At 37.9% G+C, this 14,888-nt stretch overlaps 1 protein-coding gene across 10 annotated transcripts in view; it reads left to right on the forward strand.

The window, feature by feature from the left end:
• LOC129720906 (inositol 1,4,5-trisphosphate receptor) overlaps nucleotides 1–14,888 on the forward strand; it is an 87,251-nt gene that overhangs the window by 35,666 nt on the left and 36,697 nt on the right. The window lies entirely within an intron of this gene.

The following is a 14,888-nucleotide window of genomic DNA, read 5'->3' on the forward strand; positions in this document are numbered from 1 at the left end:
AAGGTCTTCGCATTCCACCAATAATTCCAACATTTAAGCAAATATTTCGCACAAATATTGTTCCTACATGAAATTTAGATGTTATAGAAGCATTTAACTATTTGATTCCATTATCGCTTGTATCATATGTATCATTTATCAAAACTTTTTTACTAACGAAGCATTACTAATCTCAATGAAACTTCCTGAACATCATCAGGAGGAGTTGTTTGATGACACGAGTGAATATATGAAATAACTTTTCGCTAAATAGTGGAGCAATGTCGCATATGAAAAATTTTTCTGATCATGATACATTTTCGGACTGGTCCGATTATGATACAGCACCTTACTTCCTAGGCCGTTGTAAATACTGATACTTGGCGGGGTAACTAAGGAGGCTCGGTAAATGTATATGTGTAATGACTGTCTCAGGGTATCACATTTTTAGTAAAAGCTATATAATGATACGCGTCAACATTATGAAACGTAAACACTTTTTTTTTTATTGCTCTCCTTTCAAATTTCTCTAGTTAAACTTCTTTTCCAGAAAAAGATCATCATAATTGCATGCTAGGTAATCGTTTAGTAAATAATTTTCATAATAATTATATGTTGTAGAATACGCATTGGTACGAAAGAAAAGTTGATCAGTCCAAGCAAACTATTGTCGTTTAATGATGCCACAATTTAGATGAGGAAAAAAATGATGCCACAATGCTTTTCCCATGGACCACAAACTGTTTGTTTTCAAACTTTTATTTTATTCTTTTTCAATTTATAATACCCCCTGGACCCGTTGATTTGAACAAGACGATACTTTTTCGGTGGTTCGAATAAACAGAATAACTTCCAATGCTTCACTTTTCGTAAAATCAATCAATTGCTAGAGTAAGTGATAGTATAGTTTCCATTACAGTTATTAGAGCATTCTGATAGAAATCCGTACTTATTGAATATGACTCACAAATTCAATCAATACTGTTTGAATAATTGACAAAGTAAAAAAAAATAAAGTTATGTTACTGAAACAAAGTATGCGTTTCTGGAGTGTTTGATAGAGCGTTACACTTACACCACATACTATTCTTGCGTAGATAAAAATGTGCACAATATAGCATATTTGCTTCTCACCTGTTTGGACAGCCACAATTCATATTCAAACCATGAAAATGATATCTGCAAATCATATTTAGTGTCGCCCGGTGACCTGACTTCTATAACATCAATGAGCAATATGATAAAGCATAGCGTAGAAATGATGAGGAATATTTTGTCGCCTGTGTGTTGCCTGCGATTGATCAACATTATTAAAATTAGGCGAAAAAGCGACAATTATCAAATTATTCTCGGTGTGGTGTGCAATTCATGATGATCACACTTTTCAATAATCAATAAACCCAATCCAGACCAATGAAGAATGCAATTTCAAGAACTCTAGTTTGACACATCTTGCTACTGAAGCCCGTCCAAAATGTGACTGTTCAGTGAACCCTTGCCATTGTATCTTGCAGTTTCAATCGGTTCAATTATCAACAGATCTTATAATAAATAAAAATTTAACGAAATTGTTTTTTGTGAAACGCATTCTTCTATCGTTTTAAGCTTCTAGGTATTTTATTTCAAAAGAGTGACATCTGGTTTTGAGTGTAGACAAAAATGGTTCTTCTCGCTAGAGATGCTCCATTCGCGTTTTCCTCATCTCTTTCATGTACACGCATACTCACAAACTCTTGGTGTCAACTAGCAAAAACTCGTGCTTTAAAGTTTTTTTTAGCATCGACAGAATAACATTTCTTATGTTCATGCAAAAATGGCAATCTATAGAAGCAGCGGAAGGTATACTAACAAAATTGCCGCTATTATTTTCGAATGCTCAACAAATGCCCATGTCGCGTGCCGCAAGGCGACAGAACAGGAACTAGGCATAAGTGCCGTTAACTCGTTTCTTCGTTTCCCTAATCCATCCAGCCCAGTGCAGTAGGGTAACGACCCCATAATTCGCCCACTTTATTTGAGTACCCAAAATTCGCCCACCTATTTTTTTCATTGTTCGCAATATAGTGTCAACTCTTAGAACCGTGTTTAAACATAAAAAAGAAACAGCTGAGATTAAAAATAAATTATTATTTGGCATAATTCAATGACAAACCCCGTAAACAATTCGTTGATTAGTGGGTGGGCGAATTATGGGGTCAGGGCGAATTATGGGTCCCTTACCCTAGTGCCACCATGAATTAAACGGTTTGAGTCCATTTGTCACAATTTCACAGTTTATAAATTACCCCATGACCCGACAACGGCCGGCTGTCGCGCGTTGGCGCGGTGTCTACTCATATCGTTGTGTCTACCGGTTGCAGTTTTTGCCGCAGAATGTGAGTGACTCCCTAAATGTCGGTCATAAACACTAAATTTTATGAGTTTATTTTTGTCTTGCCTCACACGCGTTACGAACATTGAATATCAATTGGTTAAGTTCCATCTTCATCGTTCTCCATTCTAGTACGACCTTCAACTGGAAGTAGGTACGGCGTGGGCGTTGTATTTTTATTTGAATGTTTGAGATCCAATTGTGGCGACGAACGTTAGAAATTCGCGTACAAAGTTTCCAAGATAAATGAAAAATTAATATAAAAGTTTGAACGTGAAATTTTACAAAGCATTGTCTGTCTATTTCCTAGAATCTTTGAGTGTTGACAGATAACTTTCCTGGGTGATCAGTGAGCAGAAAGTGAAAGCTTCCTGGTGGTAATTTATTACTGTCATGCAAACATTTCACCTTCGTTACAATACAAACGGACCCATCGTGAGAGGCATACGAAATCAGCTGTGATTATGTTCTTGGTGTTATATCAGATTTATTGCGAATATATAGGTAGAATTGCAACTGCCAACTTTGTTGACATACATGAAACAACCAGAAAGATATTTTGATATCGCATGTTAGCTTTTTTTGGAACACTGAAACGAAATATCCGGTATCCAATTGAGAAGTAAAGTGCCTGCCAAGTAAAAACAAATGTAAAACGTTTTGAAATTTAAATAAATACCTGCAAACAGTATAATAACTCTTCGAAATAACGAATCAAGGTTTCGCTTTATTTCAGCCGGTAGTATAAAAGCCTAAGCTGCTTGAAGATCATCTGAACTTCTTTCTATCATATGAGCTATTACGGAGCTAATACCACTAAGCCTGCATAGACAGACCACGTGTTTTTCGCATTAGGTAAACACACCGTGTTTACACTACATAGACAGTGAGGAGAAATAAAGACCATGCGGTGTTATCGGTCATTTCGATTATACAAAACCTTCTTTTGTATACACAATCGTGCTGATTGTGATTTCATAGCAAATTGGGTTCTTGCCAAGTCTAGGAAAAAACTTTTTTGGCGTCTTCGATATTGACGTAGCGATGAAAATGCGTGATTATTCCTCAGACGGCAACACCTACAAAACCAATAATAGTCAGTCCGGTGACACTTCGAATACACTTTTGATTTCCGTATAGATTGATTAGAAAGCAAACATAGAAGAGCTTTCGCATTATGCTACCACAAATAGAAATACTTGGCACCGCCTGGCATTTGTTGGTGCGGGCTTTCTCTCTATAGAAACCCGGTCTTATATTATGACGTGTTATCTGGGCACGTTTTCTCGTTACGTCTACTTTTGTGCTTAATTATACAGTCACCGGTCTCTATAGCGACAGAGGCATATAAAAAAAAACCATTAATTATATTTATTTACGGTAGTAGAATACTAAGCAACTGCCTGATTTTTCTTTTTCTAAATTTATTGAATTTATGGTTATACTGCTTCTATTGGAATAATCCATCGAGAACATTTTCAGCAATTTTGTTATTTATAATTACAAATAATTACAAACCGCAGGAAAATAACGGCTTCTATTTTTGGATGCTTTCAAAAAATTTTGATTGTTTGATGAGTTTACCTACCAAATTAATGTTCAATTTACAAGCTCCTTTCAAACAAGAAGTCATTTTTTGATATAGGAATATTAATTCAAGTATGGGAAGTCAAAAATAAAAATTGAGAAGTCAAAATAAAAGTATTTATGAATATGAAAAAAATCTTGGAAAAGTCTAGTGTGGTTCAACTTCTAGTCTAGTTGTGGTTCAACTTAGGCGTCGTCGTGCACATATTACGTAACGCATGAATGGAGGAGAGGGTTAAATTTGCATTACCTTTTATCACATATAAGAGAGGGGGTAGTTGACATAGTTACGTCGGAGTCATATTATTCGTGAACAAATGAGTCGTATACCTTCCTGGGATTCAAAGACCCAGTCTCTTTGGGATGTAAATAGCCACTGTCAAGAGAAATCAATCCATCAACTGCGCAGCAGCTTCTCCGATGTCTCGCATTCCATATTGCAAAAGGTGCACAAAGAGGTCTTTTATTGAGCTATAGGAGTTTGATATACCACTGAAAGGTTCTGGGCCAATGAACTGTAAGCTAGATTCTTGTTTTGCAAGCTTGTCTGCTCTTCCATTTTCACCAAAACCACAATGTCCTGGAACCAAGTACAAATTAACTGAGTTCGTTTGACAAAACTGTCGAAATGGAGAAAACATTCCCGGACAATCTTGGATGTACTTTTATAAACACCAAGTGCTGTCAACGCTGCCTGATTGTTAAAGAAAACACAAATATTTGCATGTCTGTGTTTTCTAGTCAGACAAAAAATCGTACATTAAAAAATTGCAAAAGTATCTACTTCAAAGTTTCCTATTTTTGAGTCATCTGTGAAAAATATTGTTTAGTCGGGACGAATGTCTTTTTTTAAGGTGGCGGGGAAATCTGCGAAAAGACACCTAAGACCACCTGTCCCGACCCACTAAAACCCCTCCAGTCTCCAGCCCTGGTCTTCCCGGAACGATGGTTAAGTATTACGTAGTTAAGTATTAGTGGCTTTTGTGCGTGGTGCACCCTTATAACTTTTATAACCTCCTAGCTAACTACCTGGAGACTGGTAGTAAGCTACCACTGGCATGTTGGTGGTTGACCCGCCACACACATTGAAGCTCTAGGATAATCTGGGAGGCGGCCGCACAGGCCGTGTTCCAGATGTCCGGGTCGTCGCACATCTTCCAGACTAGATTGTCCGGAGTAGTGCCAGGCCCACTCACAGCCATTATGTCGCTCCTCGCTCTTACGAAACGAGGGCATACGAAGAAGACATGCTCAGCAGTCAGTGCGTCTTGAACTGTCCTACAGATCAGACGTTTTTTCGGTTGCTTGTGGACTGGTCTTTGACTGCCTATAGCTTCAAAGTTTGTGTTTTGTCAGTGTGTCTTTTAAAGACTACCTGAAAGTTATTTCCCATCAGTCTTTCTCAAGACTACCTACTTTTGAATTTAACATTTGTTTTAACTTTTTTCGTATCACCTGAAATGGCTGGACGGAAAAAGAAACCTCGCATCGCTGCGGGGAGGAAAAGAGAGGCATCTCTTTCTGACACATCGAGTGTCTGTAGTGACAATCCTTTTGATATTTTGCCTGAGCAAGAAGCTGGTGAAATGGAAGTTATTAATATTGAAACTATACAAAATATAAAATGTTTGAAAAAGGAGAAAGTTCCACCTATTGTGGTAACTATTTCTTCTGAATTTAATATATTCAAAAAGGAACTTTCAACGTTTGTTTCTGACGTTAAAGTTACCTATCAGATTGGCCGTAGAGGTGAATGCCGCTTATTAGCCGACTCAGTAAAGGGTCGTGATCGTCTTGTTCAGTATTTAACTGACAAGATGTACAAATTTTTTACATACGACACCAAGAACGCCAAGCCGTTCAAGGTTGTCTTGAAAGGTCTCACCAACGATCAAACCGTTGATGAGATCAAACTTACTTTAACAGAATTACTTGGCATAGCCCCTACCCAAGTAATTCTAATGAAACAAAAATCACGAGGCGAAAACAGTCAGAGAGCTGGAATTTCCCTTGTTAATTATTTAATTCATTTTAACCGCAATGAGGTTAACAACTTAAATTTTTTTGAAAAAGCACATGCTTTGTATAATGTGCGTGTAAAGTGGGAAATTTATAGGAAGTATAGCGGAGGTGAAAAGCATATCACCCAATGCCGTACTTGCCAACGTTATGGCCATGGTTCCAAATTCTGTAACATGGACCAAAAATGTCTTAATTGTGGAGACTCTTCTCACAAAAAGGACACATGTCCTGTGAAAGAGAGTAAAAATTTTCGCTGTGCGAATTGTAACGGCAACCATATGTCAAATTTTTATCAATGCCCAGTCCGTTTAGCAATTGTTAAGGCAAGGCAAGGTAAACAAAATTCAATTTCTCAATTAAAACCAACTTCAAAACAAAATTCTCCAAGCGTACCAGTGACGCATAGTTTACCTACTCCTTTGCATACCCGTTTAACTTATGCACAGGTTACAGGTAGTTCGAACATTATACCGCCTAGTGTTGGTAGTTCGAAAATGACCGTTAATATGGGTAAGCAAAACACGCTAGAAAATAATTGTACACCTATCACTCCAGCTAATATTGCTGCCGACAATATTTTTTCTAATGTCAACTGCCTGGGGCCTATTACGGCAGGTAAACTTTCTTTTTTGCAACAGGCAATGTTCGATCTTATGAACGCCATGTTGCAGGCAAAATCAATGTTTGAAGCCATTCAAATAGGCACAAATTTTACTATTAAAATTGTTTCTAATTTAAAATTTAGCAATGATTTTAAATAAAACAATTAAAATATTAAATTGGAATGCTCGCTCATTGAAGGCCAATGAGAATGAGCTTTTTAACTTTTTAACAGTAAATAATGTGCATATTGCAATTATTACTGAAACATTTTTGAAACCTAACATTAAATTAAAATATGATCCCAATTACGTGGTTCATAGATTTGATAGGATTCAGGGTTCCGGCGGTGGAGTTGCAATTGTTATTCATCGCCGAATCAAACATCGTGCTCTTCCCCATCTTGAGACGAAAGTTATTGAAACTTTGGGAATTGAAGTTCAAACTGAACTTGGGATTTTATTTATTGCCGCAGCATATTTACCATTTCAATGCACACGCGAGCTCAAAAATTATTTTAAAGGTGATTTACAAAAACTCACTAGAAATCGTTCGAAATTTTTCATAATCGGCGATTTTAACGCTAAACATCGTTCATGGAATAATTCTCAAAGTAATTCCAATGGCAAAATTTTATTCAATGATTGTTCTTCAGGATACTATTCTATTTTGTCTCCGAATAGTCCTACATGCTTTTCTTCTGTAAGAAACCCTTCAACTATTGATTTGGTGCTTACAGATCAAAGTCATGTATGTAGTGATTTGATCACACATGCTGACTTTGATTCTGACCATCTTCCAATAACTTTTTCTTTATCACATGAATCAGTTTTAAACCCTATGAGCTCTGTTTTTAATTATAACAAGGCTAATTGGGAAAGATACAAAACTCATATTGAGAGAAATTTCAATAATGAGCTTGATTTGCAAAACGAAGTGAATATTGATTCCGCTTTGGAAGCATTAAAATGTGCAATTGTTGATGCCAGGAATTATTCTGTTCCAAAGGCTCAAATGAAATTTGATTCACCAATAATTGACGAAAATCTTCAACTTCTAATTCGTTTCAAAAATGTCCGCAGACGTCAATATCAACGTTCTCGTGACCCTGTTTTTAAAACTATTTATAAAGAATTACAGAAAGAGATTAAACATAGATTTACTCTTCTGAGAAACCAAAATTTTGAGACTAAAGTTGAAAAATTGAAACCATATTCGAAACCATTTTGGTAGCAGTCGAAGATTCTTAAGAAACCTTCAAAGCCTATTCCAGTTTTGAAAGATGGTGAACGTTTTCTTGTATCCAATGAACAAAAGGCTCAAAGACTTGCTCAGCAGTTTGAGAATGTTCATAACTCAAATTTGAATTTTGTGAGTCCAATTGAAAATGAAGTCACACGTCAATTTGATTTAATTTCTTCCCAGAATTTTTTACCTGCAGAAATAATTGAAACTAACTTGAATGAGATTAAATCAATTATTAAAAATTTCAAAAATATGAAAGCACCTGGTGACGATGGAATCCTTAATATACTAATCAAACATCTCCCTGAGAGCACAATGGAATTTTTAGTGAAAATTTTCAATTGCTGCTTCAAAATTGCATATTTTCCCAAATTATGGAAAAATGCAAAAATTACTCCCATTTTAAAACCGGATAAGAACCCAGCTGAAGTTTCAAGTTATCGACCAATCAGTTTGCTTTCTTCAATAAGTAAACTGTTTGAGAGAATTATTCTTAACAGAATGATGTCACACATCAACGAAAATTCAATTTTTGCAAATGAACAGTTTGGATTTCGCCATGGGCATTCCACAACTCATCAATTGCTCAGAGTTACTAATATGATACGAGCTAACAAATCTGAAGGTTATTCCACTGGAGCTGCTCTTTTAGACATAGAAAAAGCATTCGACAGTGTTTGGCATAAAGGTTTGATTGCGAAATTGCAAACTTTTAATTTTCCAATTTTCCTAATCAAAATTTTAAAAAATTATCTTACTGATCGAACTCTGCAGGTTGTCTATCAGAATTCAAAATCTGATAGATTTCCTGTCAGAGCAGGTGTACCTCAAGGTTCAGTCTTGGGTCCAGTCCTGTACAACATATTCACTTCAGATCTTCCTGATTTGCCTCCAGGATGCACAAAGTCATTGTTCTGCGATGACACAAGCATTTCCGTAAAAGGAAAAAGCCTTCGTGTCATATGCAGTCGATTGCAGAAAAGTTTAGATATTTTTTCTTCCTACTTGCAAAAGTGGAAAATCTCTCCCAATGCTTCTAAAACTCAAATGATAATTTTTCCGCATAAGCCTAGGGCTTCTTTCCTCAAGCCAAACAATAATCACGTTGTCAAGATGAATGGGGTCATTTTAAGTTGGTCTGACAAGGTTAAGTACTTGGGACTAATTTATGATAAAAAACTTATTTTCAAAGAGCACAGTGAGAGTATACAAGCCAAGTGCATCAAATATACGAGATGTTTATATCCTCTCATTAACAGGAATTCTAAACTTTGTTTGAAGAACAAACTTTTGATTTACAAACAAATTTTTAGACCAGCAATGCTCTATGCTGTACCGATCTGGTCAAGTTGCTGTTCAACAAGGAAGAAAACGCTCCAAAGGATTCAGAATAAAATTCTGAAAATGATTTTGAAGCGTCCTCCTTGGTTTGGTACACTCGAATTACATAGACTTACTGGTGTTGAACCATTAGAAACTATGTCAAATAAAATTATTAACAATTTTCGACAAAAATCGTTACAATCCTCAATTGCTACGATAAGCTCTCTTTATAGCCAATAAGTTAGCAATTAAGTTAGTTGTAAGTTTACTTCCCCTTTTCTGACAAGTAGGTTTAAATCCCTACGAATGATAAGTCCTAACTGCGAAAGCAAACAAATCCTAACAATTAGAATTACAAATTTCTAACAGTGTTGAGAAGTCACCATTTGTGATTGGACACACATACTCATTATTTACTAATATTTACTTAAGCTACTAACAAATCCCCCCTTAAAAAAAAAAAAAAAAAATCAATTTATTCATTTAAATAAGAGCTTAACTTAACATGCTCAGCAGTCTCCTCCCCCCCCCACGCACTCGGGACACATGGGGGACCCCGCGTGTCCGAACCTGTGCAGGTATTGCCTGAAGCAATCATGGCCTGACAGGATCTGTGTCAGGTGGAAGTTCACTTTACCATGGCGCCTACCGACCCAACCGGATATCTTTTGGTACCTCGTATGCCCCTTGTGTCACGTTGGTCGAAACATTCTCTGTACTCCTTGATGGCGATGCTGATAGGCATCATGCCGGACAAGACACATATTGCATCGTATGACACCGTACGATACGTAATTCTCAGCCACATGAGCCTGTAGGCTCTTTCCAGGTTTCTGCGGTAACTGTTAGTACCTAGCGCTCTGGACCACACTGGCCCACCATACATAAGTATGGACGAAACCACGCTGATAAGAAGTCTTCGCTTGCTGCCATAAACCGCTGAGCTATTCGACGAGATAGTGCTGCAATAGTCGATGAGGCCCTCTTACAGGCATAGTCGACGTGACTCCCGATCGTGAGCTTTTCGTGTCGGCGTGTGTCTCCGACTCTGGCCACCGCCTGTTGCTCCGATTTACGGTTGTTCACAACCGCGACCTCCGTCTTATGATGCGCTAGCTCCAGTTTCCTGAAGTGCATCCAGTCCTCGACCTTGCGTATACAGTCGCGGCCGTCAACTCGACCTCCTCGATCGTCTGCAAAGCCGACTATCACAATCGCTACAGGGAACTTGAGTTTCAACACCCCGTCATACATGACATTCCACAACACCGGACCCAGGATAGAACCTTGCGGAACTCCTGCAGTGATTGGGACGCACTTCTGACTCTCCTCCGTGTTGTAAACAAGTACTCGATTCTGGAAGTAATTTTCCAGAATCTTGTACAGCGACACCGGATTATGGATGCTCCTGAGCGCGAGCGCTATGGAGTTTCAACTGGCGCTATTGAACACATTCTTCACGTCGAGCGTGACGGTTGTGCAATAGCGTATTCCTCTTCTCTTGCGCTGGAGTGCTATCTCCGCCGTCTTGGTGACGGAGGAGATGGCATCCAGCGTGGACCTGCACCTTCGGAAGCCGAACTGGTTACTTGCCAGGTACTCCCTCCGTGTACCTCACCAGTCTGTTGAAGATAATCCTCTCAAGCACCTTGCCCGCAGTGTCCAGCAGGCATATGTGCCTATATGCCGATGGACTCCCTGGCGGCTTCCCAGCCTTCGACAGCAAGACCAGTCTTTGCCGCTTCCACCTGTCCGGAAAGAGACAGTCATCCAGGCACCTCTGCATAACTGCCCAGAACAACCTGGGGGGAGGGGGGGGGGTCACGAACGTCTGGAGCTCCCAGTCTGTAAAAGTCTGGACAAATGATTCGCATACTTTGTAGGAAGAATCCTTGGGCGCCAGTGTCATCCATACTCATCGCGATTGCTAGAGATACCAATTCAGAGAGCCAAGAACCGGGAGGGACTGTATACGTACAAAGGATCATCCTACGCTTCTAATCGTGACTAACGGCAAAATACGGTGGAAAAGTCACGGGCCCGGAAACTGTACACCCAGATGCTGACGAAGCCTTGTTGTCTCATCATGGACGATAAGACTCACGTCAAGGTGAACTTCCAGAAGCTTCCTGTTCCTCGTAGCTACTGTTCTTCACTGCCCAGCACAAGTTTGATGTGTGACTACCGGAACTGTAAATGGGGAGATCTTCGTTAAGGAGTGTCTACAGAAGCTCCTGCTTCTTCTGCTGTAGAAACACGAGGGACCTATGATCTTCTGGCCGGATCTAGCTTCGTACTACTATTCAAATTATGTCCTGGAGTGGTACGAAGCCAACGTCGGTTTCGTTACCAAGTAGCACAAAAACTCATTACATGGGTATCTCAAATTTTGTTTGTTCCAGTAGAATTTCACTCAGAAACATGTTCAAATTCGAACTTTTAACCCGCATACGAAAAGGTCGGACTAGATAAATAGTATATTTGTGACAATCCTCATTGAAGTAAATCATCTTTTCTGCTATTTATGCCCCACTGAGTGGCACAAATCCTTTTTAAACGATGTAAAATTTGCCACTTACTACGCTAGGCTTTATCTAGGTTCAGGTTAAGAAACTGATATAAATGCCAGGATATCGAAATGTGAGAAAAAAATGTTGCCATAAAACTCAAAACAGTTGCTCTTAAAAAAATATAGCTTTTCAACCATTCCTGTGAATTTTGAGGCCCCTGTGTATGCAAAAGTGCGTCAAAATGCCACACAGTAAGTGCTCGCTGGGTTCGTCGCTCCTACGTTGGCTTACAAGAAAACTCATTGGATTTTCTGAAAATCTTATTTTTGCTAGGAACACCAAGATTCACTCATTCATCCTTCATTTTTTTCAGTTTGAACTCTAGGGCAAACCTGTGTGTACCAGTAGTATGTTTCTTTCCAACATTTTTAGGAATAATTGTATTCCAATGATCTTACATAAGTTATTTACAATCAAAAAGCTCATAATAATTATCTTCCTAAATGCATCCGTTTTCAAGTTATTTTGAATTTAACCTTAGAAAATGTTAAAATAAATACCAATGTATAATAATTTTGAAACTTTTGGTAAATGGTTCAGAATGGATGAATATAAGAAATTCTTTTCTCTAAATGTTACATTTTAAAGAATGTTTTCAGTTTCAACTTTTTCAAAAATTTAGTTTGTTTGTTTGTTTGTTTGTTTATTGCCAGTAGCGTAAAGGAACTCCTTTTTCAATTGCTACCTTTGATGTCGTACAGTTTCTCAGTTTCTCTTTAGATTTTCTGAAACTTATCTAGTCTGATATGTTGCTGGATTATGTAGTTATATTCGTGGATACCAATAACGCCAATGAAGTATTTTTACGATTATCTGATGTATGTTTAATGCTGCGAACAATGGGTTTTTGAGCCTATCGCAGTAAATGACCAAGTGTCTCCACTGCTTACCATTTTAGTGGAGCTAAAAGTATTTTAATTTGAATGATTGAATGTAAACAAGCACCCGTTTACTCAATATATCTATGGAACTGAATAAATTTCTTATTCTGCTGAAAGCATACATAAGATATTTAGTTTTATCTGGCTACGATTGCCCAATCAAGCATTGTTGATCGAAAGCCAACAAACCGTACGACCGATACGCTGCTGGCAAGAATCTACAAGAAGCGTATCATCGTATTTTATAATATGATAGATCAATCAATTAAAATGACGCATTTGTTTACGCAGCATCGCCGTTTGGGCGACGAAAATTTTCCCACATCACGAAGCGCTTTGCATACACGCTGCCACCTTCTTCTAAGCTTTACGGCTAAAACTACTGCCAACGGGCGCTTTCGTAATAGTGGAATTCAATTGTTTCGCGTCCATAAAATTAGCAATGTGCAATCATCGCCCTCGCAGATGTTCAGATTTATTTTCACTGCTGTATACACCAGAATGAACCTTTCAAAAGGCCGTTATTTTCAATGTGAGTTTAATTTATTCTTTAACCTACCTTGGATTGCATTATTAAATCGCAGTCAATGGCAGTAACGCTTTCTTCGCACCAACTGGATGTCAAGCGGTCCGGGAACGTGACGGTTGTCAAATGTGCTGAGAGAGATATAGAAAATTACGTAGGTCGATTGTGTGTTTTTATCCTCAAGAGTTCATGGAAGATTCGTAATTGATTCGCTCTAAATTCTAAAGCAATGATGTAGCATTTCTAACGTCAATATAAATAATCCTATGTGTATCATATTTGAAGCAAAATAATGTGATATAAAACAGCACGTCAACGACGATTTAGCTCCTGGTTGCGCTGGAACGGTACAATAGGTGAGCTTGATTGCTACTTGCTTTCCTTTTTTCAGCAGTTATTTTTAAAATGGTGGATAGATTAGCCGTAATTGGAACGCTATGGGCAATTTTCAATGTGGAACTCTGGTGCATTCCCGTTCTCCCACAAGTGGTGTACATTGTGGAATTCTGGTTTCGTACGAGCTATAAAACTAGTAGGGTAGTTTGGGGTAATTTGGACCCCTGGGGTGAAATGGACAGGTGCTTTATCTTGAAAAGTATTACATTTTTGGGTTCCATGTACTACTTCATCCTTTCCTTGAACTACTAAACTCTAACTAATATAAAAATTCCATGGTTTGCTGTGACAGGTGCACGTTGCAAGTTGATTTTGCTGTAAGTTTGACGCTCGTGTATTTAAGGTTTTTTGAGAACTTCTTCGATGTTTTCAGTCTAATGAGCTTTGCAGCCGTGTTTGTCTAGTAAAAGAGTATATTTTAATGAAAGATTGCGAAAAGTTTGATCGAAAATAGTGGAAGGAATTGAGTTTTTAGAAAGGCGTCCTGTTTGGGGTAAAATGGACAGTTTTTTTGGGGTGATATGGTCAGGCGAGTTTGAAGTAAATTCTTTTGTCTGACTGATGCCGCGGGCATATAAAAACGAACGGATAGACGGCGGTGTACAAACAATGAACTGTAAAAAGTGTTGCAGGCAATCTGGGATGATTTATCTGTACACAAAGTGTTTTTTCAATGCCCCGCAGAGAGGCGGGTTTCTGAACAAAAGTTGGAAAAACCTAATTTTTTTTCTAAAATGCTTGAAAATGACGTATAATGCCAATTTTTGGGTGCTGAACTTATTTCTGATGTCCGAAAATGTTGGGTCCCTAAAATTTCGTTAAACCATTTTTATTATCAGATTTATTTTTTTGTTCAGATCATGTTCAACATTGATATACTTGTTCTTTATGGAAAACTTTATACCCGTATTTTATTGTTTGGTCCTTAGTGTCATCCATTTTGAATTAAAGTTGCCAAAAATCGGCAATCATTTTTCAAAAAATTGTAATTTTTGAGCCGTTTGACCGATTAAAAGATTTAATGGAAAATAAATAAACAATATAAGAAATCGTACTTCAACGTACATTCGTTATATATTTTCCCGTTTCGCGAATTTGGGATTAACGGATTTGGAACGTCGATATGCAAACCGGGACCCAAAAATTCGAAAAATACGGTTAATTTCATATATATGATTATCCGATCATTCCGAACTGTTTCACGAGACTCTACGGCACACAAGAGTTCTGAAAACTAACATAAATTTCCCCTCAAAACGAAACTCGTTGATCCAAAATCAGATCAAAATTGAGGGAATTAGGTAATCGAAGTTAAGCTCAAAATTGTGATTTTCGAACATAAAAATCATTGAAATTTCCTGACACAGCAACACTCAAAGTGCTGCCAA

This window comes from Wyeomyia smithii, chromosome 2, assembly GCF_029784165.1.
Source record: "Wyeomyia smithii strain HCP4-BCI-WySm-NY-G18 chromosome 2, ASM2978416v1, whole genome shotgun sequence".
Classification (NCBI taxonomy): Eukaryota; Metazoa; Arthropoda; class Insecta; order Diptera; family Culicidae; genus Wyeomyia; species Wyeomyia smithii.